General features: G+C 47.5%; 1 long non-coding RNA gene across 1 annotated transcript in view; it reads left to right on the forward strand.

Annotated features, from left to right (window-relative positions):
• Positions 1 to 12,988, forward strand: part of LOC113248527 (uncharacterized) — a 50,489-nt gene extending 37,501 nt beyond the window's left edge. The window contains exons 9-10 of the long non-coding RNA XR_008960486.1: positions 7,834 to 8,072; positions 11,461 to 12,988. This is a non-coding gene — a long non-coding RNA (uncharacterized LOC113248527). The remainder of the gene's footprint in view (positions 1 to 7,833; positions 8,073 to 11,460) is intronic.
• The last annotated feature ends 952 nt before the right edge of the window (positions 12,989 to 13,940 follow it).

Below are 13,940 nucleotides of genomic sequence, written 5' to 3' on the forward strand. Positions count from 1 at the left end.
GATGATTAGTGATGTCGAACAACTTTTTCTGTCTGTTGGCACCTGTGTGCCATCTTTGGAAAGTATCTATTCACATATTCCCCCCATTTTTTATACAGTTTTTTTTTGTTTTGATTTGTATGAGTGTTGTGTGCATTTTGGATATTAGCCTCTTCTCACACATATGATTCGCAGATATTTTTTCTTATTGGGTCAGTGGCCTTTTAAGTTTTTGATGGTGTCTTTTGCTGTGTGGAAGATTTCAGTTTGATGTTGTTCCACTTGTTTATTTTTGCTTTTGTTGCCTTTGCATTTGGTGTCCGATCTGAAGACTCTTTGCCAAAACCAATGTCGAGAGACTTAGTACCTGTGTCTTCTTGGAGGTTTATGGATTCAGGTCTTATGTTCAACTCATTCATCCATTAAAAATTTTGTGTGTGGTGTAAGAAAGTGGCCCAGTTATATTCTTCTTCATTTAGTGTCCAGTTTGCCTGTTACTGCTCACTGAAGAGACAGTCCTTCCCTCATGGCATATCTTCTGCTGCTGTGTCGTAAGTTAGGACCATCTACGTGTGGGTAAGTTTCTGAGCTTTCTGTTCTGTTCCACTGACCTGGTGTCTGTGTTTATGCCAGTACCATCCTGTTTTGATGACTACAGCTTTGTAATCTAGCTTGAAATCCAGGAGTGTGTTGACTGCACCTTTCTTTCTCCAGGTTGCTTTGGGTATTTGGGGTCTTTTGTGATTCCATATGAGTTTTAGGACTGTCTTCTATTTCCTCGAATAATGCCACTGGAATTCAGATAGGGATTTCATCACATCTGTCGATTGCTTTGGGTACGATGGACATGTTCACATAATTAACTCTTCCAGTTAAGGAGCATGGCGTAAGCTTCCATTTGTTTGTGTTGCCTTCCAAATCTTTGACCCATACATTCTGCCCCCCTTGACACTCATGTTTTTCATTTCTTTTCTGCCATGTGTTGAGTGTACCATGTCTTTCTCATTTTTGGTTACTTTTATTCCTAGATTTTTTTTTTTGATGCAATTGTAAATGGCATTGCTTTTTAAATTTCTCTTTGCGAAAGTGTGTCATCAGTATACAGAAATGCAAGAAGTTGGGTCATCTGGGTGGCTCCATAGGTGAAGCGTCTGCCTTCAGCTCAGGTCATGAACCCAGAGTTCTGGGATCGAGCCCCGTGTTGGGCTCCCCGCTTAGCGAGGGTCTGCTTCTCCCTCTTTCTGACACTCTCCCTGCTCGTGCTTTTTCTCTTCCTGTCAAATAAATAAATAAAATCTGAAAATAAATAAAGACAACAGGTCTCTGTATATTGACTTTATATCCTGCAGCTTTACTGAATTTGTTTATTCTAACAGGTTTTTTTTTTGTGTGGAATCTTTAGGGATTTCATGTCATTTGCAAATAGTGACAGTTTTCCTGTATGGATTTCATATCTTTCTCTTTTTTAAAAATTATGTTAGTCACCCTACAGTACTTCATTTGTTTTTGATGTAGTGTTCCATGATTCATTGTTTGCATATAACACCTAGTGCTCATTACAACACGTGCCCTCCTTAATACCCATCACCAGGATAACCCGTACCCCCACCCCCTCCCTTTCTGCAACCTTCAGTTTGTTTCCCGGCATCAATAGTCTCTCATGGTTCATCTCCCCCTCTCATTCCCCCCCTTCACTTTTCCCTTCCTTCTCCTAATGTCCTCCATGCTATTCCTTCCGTTCCACATAGGAGTGAAACCATATGATAATTGTCTTTTTCTGCTTGACTTAATTTCACTTAGCATAATCCCCTGCTGGTCCATCCACGTTGGTGCAAATGGTGGGTATTCATCCTTTCTGATGGCTGAGTGATATTCCATTGTATAGATGAACCACATCTTCTTTGTCCATTCATCTGCTGAAGGACATCTTGGCTCCTTCCACAGTTTGGCTATTGTGGACATTGCTGCTGTGAACATTGGGATACAGGTGCCCCTTCTTTTCACTACTCTGTGTCTATGGGGTAAATACCCAGTAGTGCAATTGGTGGGTCGTAGGATAGCTCTGTGTTTAACGTCTTGAGGAACCTCCATACTGTTTTCAAAAGTGGCTGTACCAGCTTGAATTCTCACGAGTAGTGTAAGAGGGTTCCCCTTTCTCCACATCCTCTCTTACTTTTTTTTATTTCCTGTCTTGTTAATTTTTTTTTAAAGATTTTATTTATTTATTCCACAGAGATAGAGACAGCCAGCGAGAGAGGGAACACAAGCAGGGGGAGTGGGAGAGGAAGAAGCAGGCTCATAGTGGAGGAGCCTGATGTGGGGCTCGATCCCATAATGCCAGGATCACGTCCTGAGCCGAAGGCAGACGCTTAACCACTGTGCCACAGGTGCCCCCTGCCTTGTTAATTTTAACCATTCTAACTGGTGTAAGGTGGTATCTCATTGTCGTTTTGATTTGTATTTGCCTGATGGCAAGTGATGTGGAGCATTTTTTCATGTGTCTGTTGGCCATTTGTATGTCTTCTCTGGAGAAGTATCTCTTTGTGTCTTCTACCCATTTTTGGGTGTCGAGTTAGAGGAGTTCTTTATAGATCTTGGATACCAGCCCTGTATCTGTAATATCATTTGCAGATATCTTCTTCGATTCCTTAGGTTGCCTTTTTGTTTTGTTGATCGTTTGCTTTGCCGTGCAGAAGCTTTTTATCTTGATGAAGTGCCAATAATTCATTTTTGCTTTTATTTCCTTTGCCTTTAGAGATGTGGCTTGCAAGAAGTTGTTGTGTCCAAGGTTGAAGAGTTCTTTTGATTTTGATATGAGACAGGAATCCATTATCTTTCTTTCCTGATTGCATTCGAGTCCTCTGTCTTTCTTGGTGAGTCTAGCTAAGTTTGTCAGTTTTGTTTATCTTTCAAAATAAGGCAGCTCTCATTTTCATTGTTTTTGTTTTTTTTGTCTTTTTAGTCTCTGTTGGATTTATTTATGCATTCCTTTTTGTTATTTCCTTATTTCTACTAATTTGGGGTTTTGTTTGTTTTATTTTCTACTTCTTTACCACATAAATCAGGTTGTTTATTGGAGAGCATTCTCATGGATTGACGAAGACCTGAATTTCTATGAACGTCCCCCTTAGAGCTACTTTTGCTGCATCCCATAAGTTTTTGTAGGTTCTCTTTTTCATCAGTGTCAAGGTACTTCTAAAATTTTTTTGATTTCTTCTTTGACTGTTGGTTGTTCAGTAGCGTGTTGTTAAATCTCCACATATTTTTTTAAGATTATTTAAGTATCTGACAGAGAGTGAGACAGCGAGAGAGGGAACGCAGGCGGGGGGGTGGGAGAGGGAGAAGCGGGCTTCCCACTGAGCAAGGAGCCTGATTTGGGGCTAGATCCCAGGATCCTGGGATCAGGACCTGAGCTGAAGGCAGATCCTTAATGACTGAGCCACCCAGGCCCCCCAATCTCCACCTATTTTTGACTGTCCCATTGTTTTCTTGAGACTGATTTCTAGTTTCATATCATTGTGGTTGGACAAGATTTGAAGCAGAAGGGGTTTGAGGGCAGACCATGATTTCCGTGGGGACAGAGGAAGGTTTTGTGAGACGGGGGGTGGGGTCAGCCCTTGTTAGAATTACTGACTACTACCATGCAGTCTGTGTGCTACCGTTCACACCGTAGTGCTGATGGACTTGTAGTTCATTAGAAATATTTTCTAGGAGGTATAGGCATAGCCTTCACTTAAAGAAAGGTGCCATGTGGGTTCGTGGCATGACCACACATCAGCAACCAGGATGTATGGTATTGTGGGGGATGAGAACCAGGCTTTCTGTGGAAAGTGACAGAAATAGGGCATGGTGAGCTTCATGACCATAGGCGAGGTCCCGAGTGACCCACTGGGTGTTGGATTCTGTGGATCTGTCTCATCAGGTGCTGTGGAATTCAACGACACCCTCCTGTCTATTGAGTTGTGCGGACAGGTAGACATCAGTCTCTGGCCAGGCACGAGGGTCGCACTGGACCGCCACCAGAGGTGCAGCGTGAAGGGGAGCCACTGCTTGGTTTCCACGAAGGCTGACCGGGCTCTGTGACCGTGATTCCTAGCAGCTGCAAGGGGAGAGGAGGCCGGGGGTGGTGCACACTTCCTAGACTTGTGGTCAGGACTAGTCTGGGGTCCACTGAAGTCAGCCACTCCTGGCACAGAAGGCCCCCAGTCAGTGTAGCTGTGGGCACTGCTCCCATGGCACTTTTGTGCTGGCTCCCATGCTGCCACCTCCTGCTTTTCATCATCATCTTCAAGGTCATGTGCCTCTGCTCTTGCCCCATGGCCTCTGGGGTATTGTCCGTCCTCCATCTGGCCCTCGTCCCTGGTGTCCTGTGCAGTCCGATGCCAGGGTAGCCTTCTCGAGACAAACATCTGGCCCTGAAGGAACACTTCCATGGATCTCGTGTGATGCGAGGATGAAGCCCTGCCCTGGAAGGGGGCTGCAGGTCCCCAATCAGGAGAGCCACGTCTCCCTTTTCAGCATGGCCTGCCCTCCCCTCGGTCTTCCTCAGGGAAGCTCTCCCCACTTCCTGAGATGACAGCTCTGAACTTAAAAATGAATGTTATTTAAATATCTCTATGCCTTAGTTCATCCATGGCATGTCTTTCAACCCCGTTAGTGGGTTTTTTTTAGCAGTTCTGAAGGGCTGTCTGCTCAAGGAGGGGATGACCTGGGTGGGGCAGCTTTCCCTCTCATCTCCCTCAGCATGTCTCTGAGCCCTGGGGCCAGCTGTCCCACTGAGGATTGAGGGACCCGAGCCAGCCCATCCTGAGCCCAGGCTGTGTCAGCTGTGTAGACTGATGCGTGTCGGAGTGGTGGACGGCTGGCATGGGCCAGGGGCAGGCAGTGTCTCCTCCTCATTCCTTCCCTCCCTTCCTCCCAGAGGTAGCTCAGAGCAGCCTCCAACCCCTGCATCTCCAGATCCCTTGACCTGTGCCTCCTGTGTTCAGCTGGTGACCTTGGAGTTTCTCATGGATTCTACCTCCTGTACCCTCTCCCGTAGCAGTTCCTGGATCAGGGGAGGGGTCGTACCCTTGTCTGTTTTTGGTCTTCTTCCTGTCCCATCCAAGCCCACCCACCTTTGCATCTTCTATGTATGTGCTTGGAAGCAAGCCCATCCACAGGGAACCTATTAGCCAAATGGATCCAGGTAATGAACATTGAAGTAGAGATCCAGGATCCATAATAAACCTGCTCTGAAACCTGTCCCACACTCTGACTCTCTCACACTAAAACAGAAACAATAACAACTTTCTGGACTGTGAATTGACATCTGTCTCTACTTCCAATCTTGAATGCATAGGTGCTGAGCCTGGACAGAAAAGGACCATGGCTCCCGTGGGCTGGGATCCACGGTAAGAACTCAGTGAAATCTGAATTCAAGGCATAGAGTGAATAATTATTGTAGAGTGAATCCTCTCAAGTAGGGCTTATGCACAGTGCACAGGAAAAGCTTTTTCAAAGAGCTTCCTGAAAGAAAATTCTTTTTTAAAAATTTATTTTAATTCCAGTAGAGCTAACATACAGTGTTAACATTCGTTTCAGGTGTACAATAGAGTGATTCAGTAATTCTATATATTACTCAGTGGTCATCAAGAAAAGTGTCCTCTTAATCCGCTTCATCTGTTTCACTCATCCCTCTATCCACCTCCTCTCTGGTAACCATCCGTTTGTTCTCTATTGTTAAGAGTTTGCATTTTGGTGTGTCTTTTTTTTCTCTTTATTTATTTTTGTTTGTTTCTTAAATTCCCCATAATAGTGACATCGTGTGGGATTTTTCTTTCTCTGACTGACTGATTTTAGTTAGGATAATACTCTCTAGCTCCATCCATGTGGCTGCAAATGGCAAGGTTTCATTCTTTTTCAAGCAGAGTAATACTCCATTGTGTGTGTGTGTGTGTGTGTGTGTGTGTGTGTGTGTGAGAATACACACATCTATCATCTCATTTGTCAATTTTTCTACAGACACTTGGGTTGCTTCCATATTGTTATATTGTAAATAATGGTGCAAGAAACATAGGGGTGCACGTATCCTTTTAAGTTACTGTTTGCCTAGTCTTTGGGGAAATACCGGTAGAGTGATTGTTGGACCGTAGGGTAGTTCTATATTTAATTTTTTGAGGAACCTTCATACTGTTTTCCACGGTGGCCACCACAGTTTGCATTCCCACCCACAGTTCGTGAGGATTCCCCTTTATCCACATCCTCCCAACACCTGCTATTTGTTGTGCTTTTGATGTTAGCCATTCTGACAGGTTTGAGGTATTACCTCATTGTCCTTTGGATTTACATTTTCCTGATGATGCGTGATGGTGAACATCTTTTCACGGGACTGTTGGCCATTTGTATTTCTTCTTTGGAGAAATGTCTGTCCATGTCTTCTGCCTATTTTTTAACTGGATTATTTGTTTTTTTGGGTTCAGGTAGTATCAGTTGTATATGTTTTGGACACCATCCCTTTATTGCATATGATCTTTGCAAATATCTTCTCCCTTTGAGTAGGTTGTCTTATTATTATTACATTTTCATTGTTCTTCTGCCGTGTGGAAACTTTTTATTTTGCTGTATTCCCAATAGTTTATTTTTGCTTTCATTTCCTTTGCCTTAGGAGACAGTCTAGAAAAACGTTGGTATGGTCCATGTCAAGAAGTTACTGTCTTCCCTCCTGTAGGATTTTTATGGATTCAGGTCTCATATTGAGGTCTTGAAACTGTTTTGTGTTTGTCTGTATTGTGTAAGAAAGCGGTCTAATTTCATTCTTTTGTGCGTAGCTGTCTAGTTTTCCCAACACCATTTGTTGTAGAGACTGTCCTTTTCCCTTTTGATATTCTTGCCTGTTTTGTGGAAGATTCATGGACCACATAATTGTGGGTTTCTGTCTGAACTTGTATCCTGTTCCTTTGGTCGCTGTGTCTATTTTTGTGCCGTACTGTCTTGTTAGGATGACTGCAGCTTTGTAGTATAACCTGAAATCTGAAATTGTGAGTCCTCCAGCTTTGTTTTTCTTTTCCACATCGCACTGGCTCTTCAGTATCTTTAGTGGTTCCATACAAATGTTTAGGATTGTTTATTCGAGGTCTTTTATTTTTTAATTTAAATTCAATTAGCCAACTTACAGTACACCATTAGTTTCAGATGTAGTCTTCAATAAATCATCAGTCGTGTGTAACACCCAGTGCTCATTGCATCCTGTGACCTCCTTAGTGCCCCTCACCCAGTTACCCCCCCCCCAAGTCTCCTCCAGCAATCATCAGTTTGTTGCGATAGTTAAGAGTCTATCATGGTTTTTCTCCCTCTCTGATGACTTCCCATTCTGTTTTCCCTCCCTTCCCCTATGGTCTTCTTCCCTGTTTCTGATATTCCACATGGGAGTGAAAGCATATGATCATTGTCTTTCTCTCATTGACTTATTTCCCTCAGCATAATACCCTCCAGCTCTACCCAGGTCGGTGTGATGGTAAGTATTCATCCTTTCTAATGGCTAATATTCCATTGTATATATGAACCGCATCTTCTTTATCCATTCATCTATCCATGCTCATCTGCACTCTTTCCACAGTTTGTCTATTATGGATATTGCTGCTATGAACACTGTGGTGCATGTGTCCCGTCTTCACTACCTCTGTCTCTTTGGGGTAAATACCCAGTAGTGCAATTGCTGGGACATAGGGTAGCTTTATTTATAACTTCTTGAGGAAACTCCGTACCATTTTCAAGAGTGGCTGTACCGGACTGCATTCGTACAGGGGTGTAAGAGGTCTCCCCTTTCTCCACATCCTCTCCAACATGTGTAGTTTCATGTCTTCTTATTTTTAGATATTCGGCCTCGTGTGATATGGCACCTATAGGGGTTTAGATTTGTATTTCCCTGAAGCCAAGTGACATGAAGCATTTATGCATGTATCTCTTGGTCACCAGTACGTCATCATCAGTGAAATGACTTCCTATTTTAATCCATCTCAAGACCTAAAGCTGGGTAAGGCACTGACTGGATGATGCCATCGGTTGGAAGTGTGGAGAATTTCAAAAGATCTCCGTGGAGAGCAAGTTTAAAGGTCAGTGTGAAGCTACTAATTGGATCTGGGAGATCTCTGAAATGGGGGTTCCCTGGGATGGGCTGAGGGGGGCCCTCTGATTTTCATGCTATGAATCCTTGCTGCAGCCCCAAATGGATGGTTTCCTGCTGTGGGGCAGGCTGAATCCTCTAGTCGTGCAGAGGTGAGCCCAATGCCTGCTGCCTTGCAGGCAGGCAAACAGGGAGGGGACCCTCAGCAGAAGACCCAGGGTTAGGTTAGGCCTCAAGAGACAGCAAGGTCCGAAGTGCCCAGTGCTCAGAGAACTCCCAGGCCGACTGAGATGAGGGCACAAGAGTGGGTGAGTGTGAGCCTTGGGGTTTCACCCGGGAGGGCCCACAAAGGTCGGGGTTCACCAGAAGGGGCTCCTAGGGGGTGCCCCAATTCTCTTGCCCTGAATGCTCTGCTGTGCCCCAAAACGGTAGGGTTTCCTGTGGGGTGCATGCTGAGTCCTATGGTGGGGCTCGGGTGTCCCCAGTCCCCCGGAGTGGGGCACCAGGAGCCTGGGGAGGGGCCCTTCTGTGGCCAACCTAGGGTAAGGGTTAGGGTCTAGGAGCCTGGCAGGGCCGATCTGCAGGCTGTGCGGCAAGCTCCACAGAGGGCTGAGATGAGGATGTGGGCGAGGGTGAGCTTGGGCCTCAGGGTTGGGGCACGGGGGACTGCTGAAGATGGGGACAGGCTCCGGGGGCCTCCCCAAGTTCTCGTGCCCTGTATGCTCCGTAGCGCCCCAAGGGGCACGGTTTCCTGTGGGGTGGCAAGCTGAGTCCTGCGGTGGGGCACAGGTATCCCAATTCCCCGGGGCTGTGGTGCCAGGCTCCTGGGGAGGCCCCCCCACCCCACCCCGCGGCTGACCTAGGGTTAGGGTTAGACCCCAGGAGCTCCGCAGGCCCGATCTGCTGGCTGTATGGCGAGCTATACGGGCTGAGGTGAGGGCGTGGGGAGGGTGAGCGTGGGCCTCAGGGTTGGGGTGCGGGAGGCCGCTGAAGTTCACCGGGGGCTCAGGGGGGCCCTCCCGGTTCTCCCGCTCTGAATGCTCTACAGCCTCCCAAGGGGCACGGTTTCCTGCGGGGTGGCAGACAGAGTCCTGCGGTGGGGCTCAAGTGTCCCAAATCCCCGCGGTTGCGGCTCCAGGCTCCTGGGGAGGGGCCCCTCCACAGATGAACTAGGGTTAGGGTTAGGGTTAGAGCCCAGGACCCCCGCAGGCCGGATCTGCCTGCTATGTGGCGAGCTCCGCGGTGGGTTGAGGTGAAGACACAGGGGAGGGTGAGCATGGGCTTCAAGGTTGGGGCTTGGGGATCGCCGAAGGTTGTGGGGGGCTCCGGGGGCCCTCCCGGTTCTCCTGTCCTGAATGCTCTGGGGTTAGGGGTTAGGGTTAGGGGCTAGGGCTTAGGGTTTAGGTTTAGGGGTTAGGGATCGCTTCTCGGCTTTTTGGCTAAGATCAAGTGTAGGTTTAGGGGTTAGGGGTTAGGGTTTAGGGTTTAGGGTCAGGGTCGGATTAGGGTCAGGGGTTAGGGTTTAGGGTTAGGGGTCAGGGGTCAGGGCCTAGGTCTGGTCCAGAGGTAGGGCTAGGGTCAGGGTCAGGTTCTGGGCCGGGGCAGGGTCTGGGTCTGGGTCTGGGTCTGGGTCTGAGTCTGAGTCTGAGTCTGGGTCTAGGTCAGGGTCTGGGTCTGAACCAGGGTCAGGGTTGGGTCTGTGTCTAGGTCAGGGTCTGAGTCTGGTCCAGTGTCAGGGTTAGGATCAGGGTCTGGGCCAAGGTCTGGGTCAGGCTCTAGTATAGGGTCTGGGTCTGGGTCTAGGTCAGGTTCTGGGTCAGGATCAAGTCAGGGTCTGGGCCAGGGTCTGGTTCTGGGTCAAGATCAGGGTCAGGGTCTGGGTTTATGCCTAATGGGCTCACTTTCCCCTCCTCCATGTCTCTGGGCCACCACATTGGACAGGAATTACCCAGAGTCACACATGAGTCATGGCCTGAGTTGGAGTCTTTTTCTTCTGTCCCTCAGTCCTGGGCTCTAACAGAAGAAGAGTGGGATATCCCTGTGGGCACTGATTGTTTGAAACACAACTGCACTCCAGTCAAGGGCTGTGCAGAGCTTATACCGGTTCCTGATCCCACTCTGCCTGGGCTGCCCCTGGTTCCAGCACAGCCCTGACCCACGAGAGCATGCAGCAGACATGTATGGATCCATACAGGACCGGGTGCAGAGGCCTACCTGCTCCCATATACAGCCTTCTTGTGGGGCTGGTGGGGCCCTCTTGCAACTGGCTGGATCCTTGGTCCTATCTGAGTGATCAGCAGTAGACAGTCAGGTCTCAGAAAGGGCAACCTTTGGCCTCCAACCATCCAGGCAGGCATCTATGGTCCTCCAGCTCAGGCTAGTCTGGATCTTGACCACCCCCAGCAGGTTACTGAGCTGACTGTGCTCCTGGCAACGTAACAGGTCCATGGGCAGTGTAGACAGCGCCATGGGATGTTTCCATTCCTAACATTTGTGTGCTTGAGACAAGCACCTCCTCCCTCACAGCCTCTGAGCCTGCTAAGAGCGGTAATAATCCTCCAAATACAGAGTGTGGCTCTGGGTACAACAGCCATAAAACAGACTGGCCTGGCTGTCCTTTGGCCTCCAGTTATAATGCAAATATTTGACATGCGTACTTGTTAGGAATCAAGGATATAGGGGGGTGCCTGGGTGGCTCAGTCGTTAAGCGTCTGCCTTTGGCTCAGGGTGCGATCCTGGCGTTCTGGGATCAAGCCCCACATCAGGCTCCTCTGCTGGAAGCCTGCTTCTTCCTCTCCCACTCCCCCTGCCCGTGTTCCCTCTCTCGCTGGCTGTCTCTCTCTCTGTCAAATAAATAAAAATCTTTAAAAAAAAATAGGAATCAAGGATATAGGAACAACTGTGTGTCCCAGCAGGCAGTATCTCACTGAGACTGCATGCATGACCCAGGGTCTGTGGCCTTTGAACAGCCTGCCAAGTGTGGATTCTGTGCTGTGGGATAATCCTTGAGCTTCCCACTGCTTCACTGAGCAATAATTTCCTCACCATCCACACATTTGGTCTCTGCTCTTTGTAAAAGAGAGAGAAGAGACTGGAAAATGAGCCAGTTTGTTCTTTGGGGATGGGTGATTAATGTGGGGGCAGGTGTCACTCCGGGGCTCCCTCCTCCCAGGGACACGAGTGAGGTCTGTGTGCCTTCCAGTCTCTGAGACGAGAGGACCCAGTGCCCAGGGCAGGAGTCTTGTTTCCCACTAACAGCAAAGTTGCTTTTTCAGCAAGTGGAAGAGCGTCTTCCCATCGTGGGAGAACAGCAAGAGCACTGGATGGGCAGCTGCAGCCCCTGACCCTAAGTGACCCCTTCCTTCCCTGGGCTTCAGGTTCCATAGCCGAGCAGTCTGCCACCAGTGATGTGGAATCTGCTGCTTTCCCAGCCTGGCATCCATTCTCACGTCCAAGTCCAGCATCTCAGCTTGCCTTTGGGAACCACATCTCACCTGCCTCCCATCCACAGTTCCAGAGGGCAGACCCCACTCTTCACCCACCTCAGAGATGGGCGTATGATCCAAGTCTACCCAACCCCATGCTCTGTTCTCTGGGTGCTCTAATGGCTTCAAGGATGGGAGTGTGACCCAAGCTGGGCCAAAGACACTTAAAGTCATGACTTTACATGGAACCCAAGGGAAAGAGAAACCCTTCCCAGTAGAACGGATGGTGAGTGGGTGTCAGCCTGGAGTTGTGGGAGGCCCCAGATGCAGTGAGAGAGACTGTGCCTGGGAATGGGGCCACCCCAGAGCACTTAGCAGAATGATTGTCAGCCTCTGGACCTGCCAGTCCAAAACCACTGCTAACTTGTCTCTTGCAAGTATTAACATATTTCTACCATTAAAATATATTAACTTCTTTTACTTCAGTAAGTGTGTCCAGTCCCTTGCCATCCAAAGTGCTAGGTGACACATCAGGATTGACAATCCCTGAGACTCCCCGTGCACGTGTCCTCACTGGGAGGAGCATGGCTGGGGGAGAGGAAGACAGTGAGGTCAGGTCTCAGCGGAGCTCCAGAATAGTTCTGTCCCTGTTCCTTCTCTGCCCCAGAGAGGAAAACCCCAGAACAGTGAGAGGAGAATCAGCACGAGGAAGAGGCCCTGGACGGCTAATTGGGTCTGCTTGTTTTTTCCTTATTTTAGGGTCTATTTTGTTAATGTGCATTTTTATTAGGAAACCACCCATTTCCTCTAGGTTTTCAGTCTGATGTAAGAGGTTTCTCTTATTTAACCTTTAAATTTGTCATAAATTGTCACAATTAATGAACAAATGTTGATACGTTATTATTTACTGAAGTCCATACTTATCCAGGTTCCCTCTGTTCTACCTTTTCTGGTTCCAGGATCCCATGAGGGCACCCCGTGACATGTGGTCGTCATGTCTCTTTAGGCTCTGCTTGGCTGTGATTTGTCTTGTTTTGATGACCTGGATGGTGTTGAGAAGGACAGGTCAGGCATTTTGTACATAGACCTGCATTGGGATTTACTTGTTTTTCTCATGGTTAGACGGGGGTTGTGGTTTTCAGGGAAGCGGATCACAGAGGTGAAGTGCTCTGTCATCACTGTACAGCAAGGAACACTTGTCACTGTCTGTGTTAACCTTGGTCACCTGAGGCTGTGTTGGTCGGGCTTCCCCACCATGAAGTTACTTTCCCAGGTGCCTATGGTGTGTCCTCGTGAGCAGGAAGACACTGTGCGGAGCCCACACACTGTAGGAGAGGGGAGTCAGCTGCACCTCCTTGATGGGTAGCTGAGGGTCTGTCTATATTTATTATTTGGAATTCTGTTAGAAGAGGTCTATTCAACCCCAATTGTAAAATCCTGTGTAATCTGTTAATAAAAAATACAACTGAGTAATTTAAAAGATCACATTGCCTTACTGAACAATTCATGAATTGGGCAGCATCCCATCTAGCAAATAGAAAGGACCTCCTTTGAGCTGCACGGAAGGAAAGGCTTTTAAAAGCAGGGAATTGAAAAAAGGAAATCGTTAGCAAACAATGCATTGTTTAAGGCAGGGTTGCCCTCCTAAGGGGAAGAGAAGGGGCCATTCAGTACATATTCCTGGTTGACTGGTTAAAGTTTACATGGAGGTGGGGGTGTGTGAAACTGCAGTTGGGTTAGGCGGTAAGACCTCGTTTGCTGACCCGGGTCTCTTAATGTTAAGTGACTGCATTTGGGGCCTGTGGTTTCTTTTTAACAAGTCATTTATTTTTTACCAGTGTTTTCCATTGTCTCCTGTTTTCTGTGGACATATTCCATCTTTGTAGGGTTTTCTCTGGTACTTCTTTACTTTCTGATACTTCAAGATTATCCTGGCTCCTATATTTACAGTCTCAGTCCTACTATTAGCAATATCTTAGAAGAGCTCTGGCTCCTTTTATTAGAGAATGGTACTAAAGTCTTGCCTGTGGGAACTGAATGTGCTCAGCAGACAATGGAAGGCAATACATGCATGTGTTCCAACCAATGTAAACACACCTAATTAAAGATGTCCATGTGGTACTGTCTGTATCCGTACTGAGCCGAAGATGAGTTCATGCTGATGTCTCCAACCTGGTTGTATTGTGATATTCTTCCTTGGCTGATCTGTAACTTTCTACTCCAACAGTGACAAACTGGCTCTCACCACCTGCCATGTTTTAATTCACTGCCCCATTCCAGATTACAGATGGGGTGTTTTCAGATCTGTTAGCTACCACCCTGATGGGGAAGAACTTTTTCCTTTAGTCTACAGATTCCACTCGTTTCCAAAGTTTACTTAGGTCAGCATCTTCTGCCATACAGCCTGCAGTGGGTGTTTTTCATACATTTCC

Source organism: Ursus arctos, unplaced genomic scaffold (genome assembly GCF_023065955.2).
Source record: "Ursus arctos isolate Adak ecotype North America unplaced genomic scaffold, UrsArc2.0 scaffold_2, whole genome shotgun sequence".
Lineage (NCBI taxonomy): Eukaryota > Metazoa > Chordata > Mammalia > Carnivora > Ursidae > Ursus > Ursus arctos.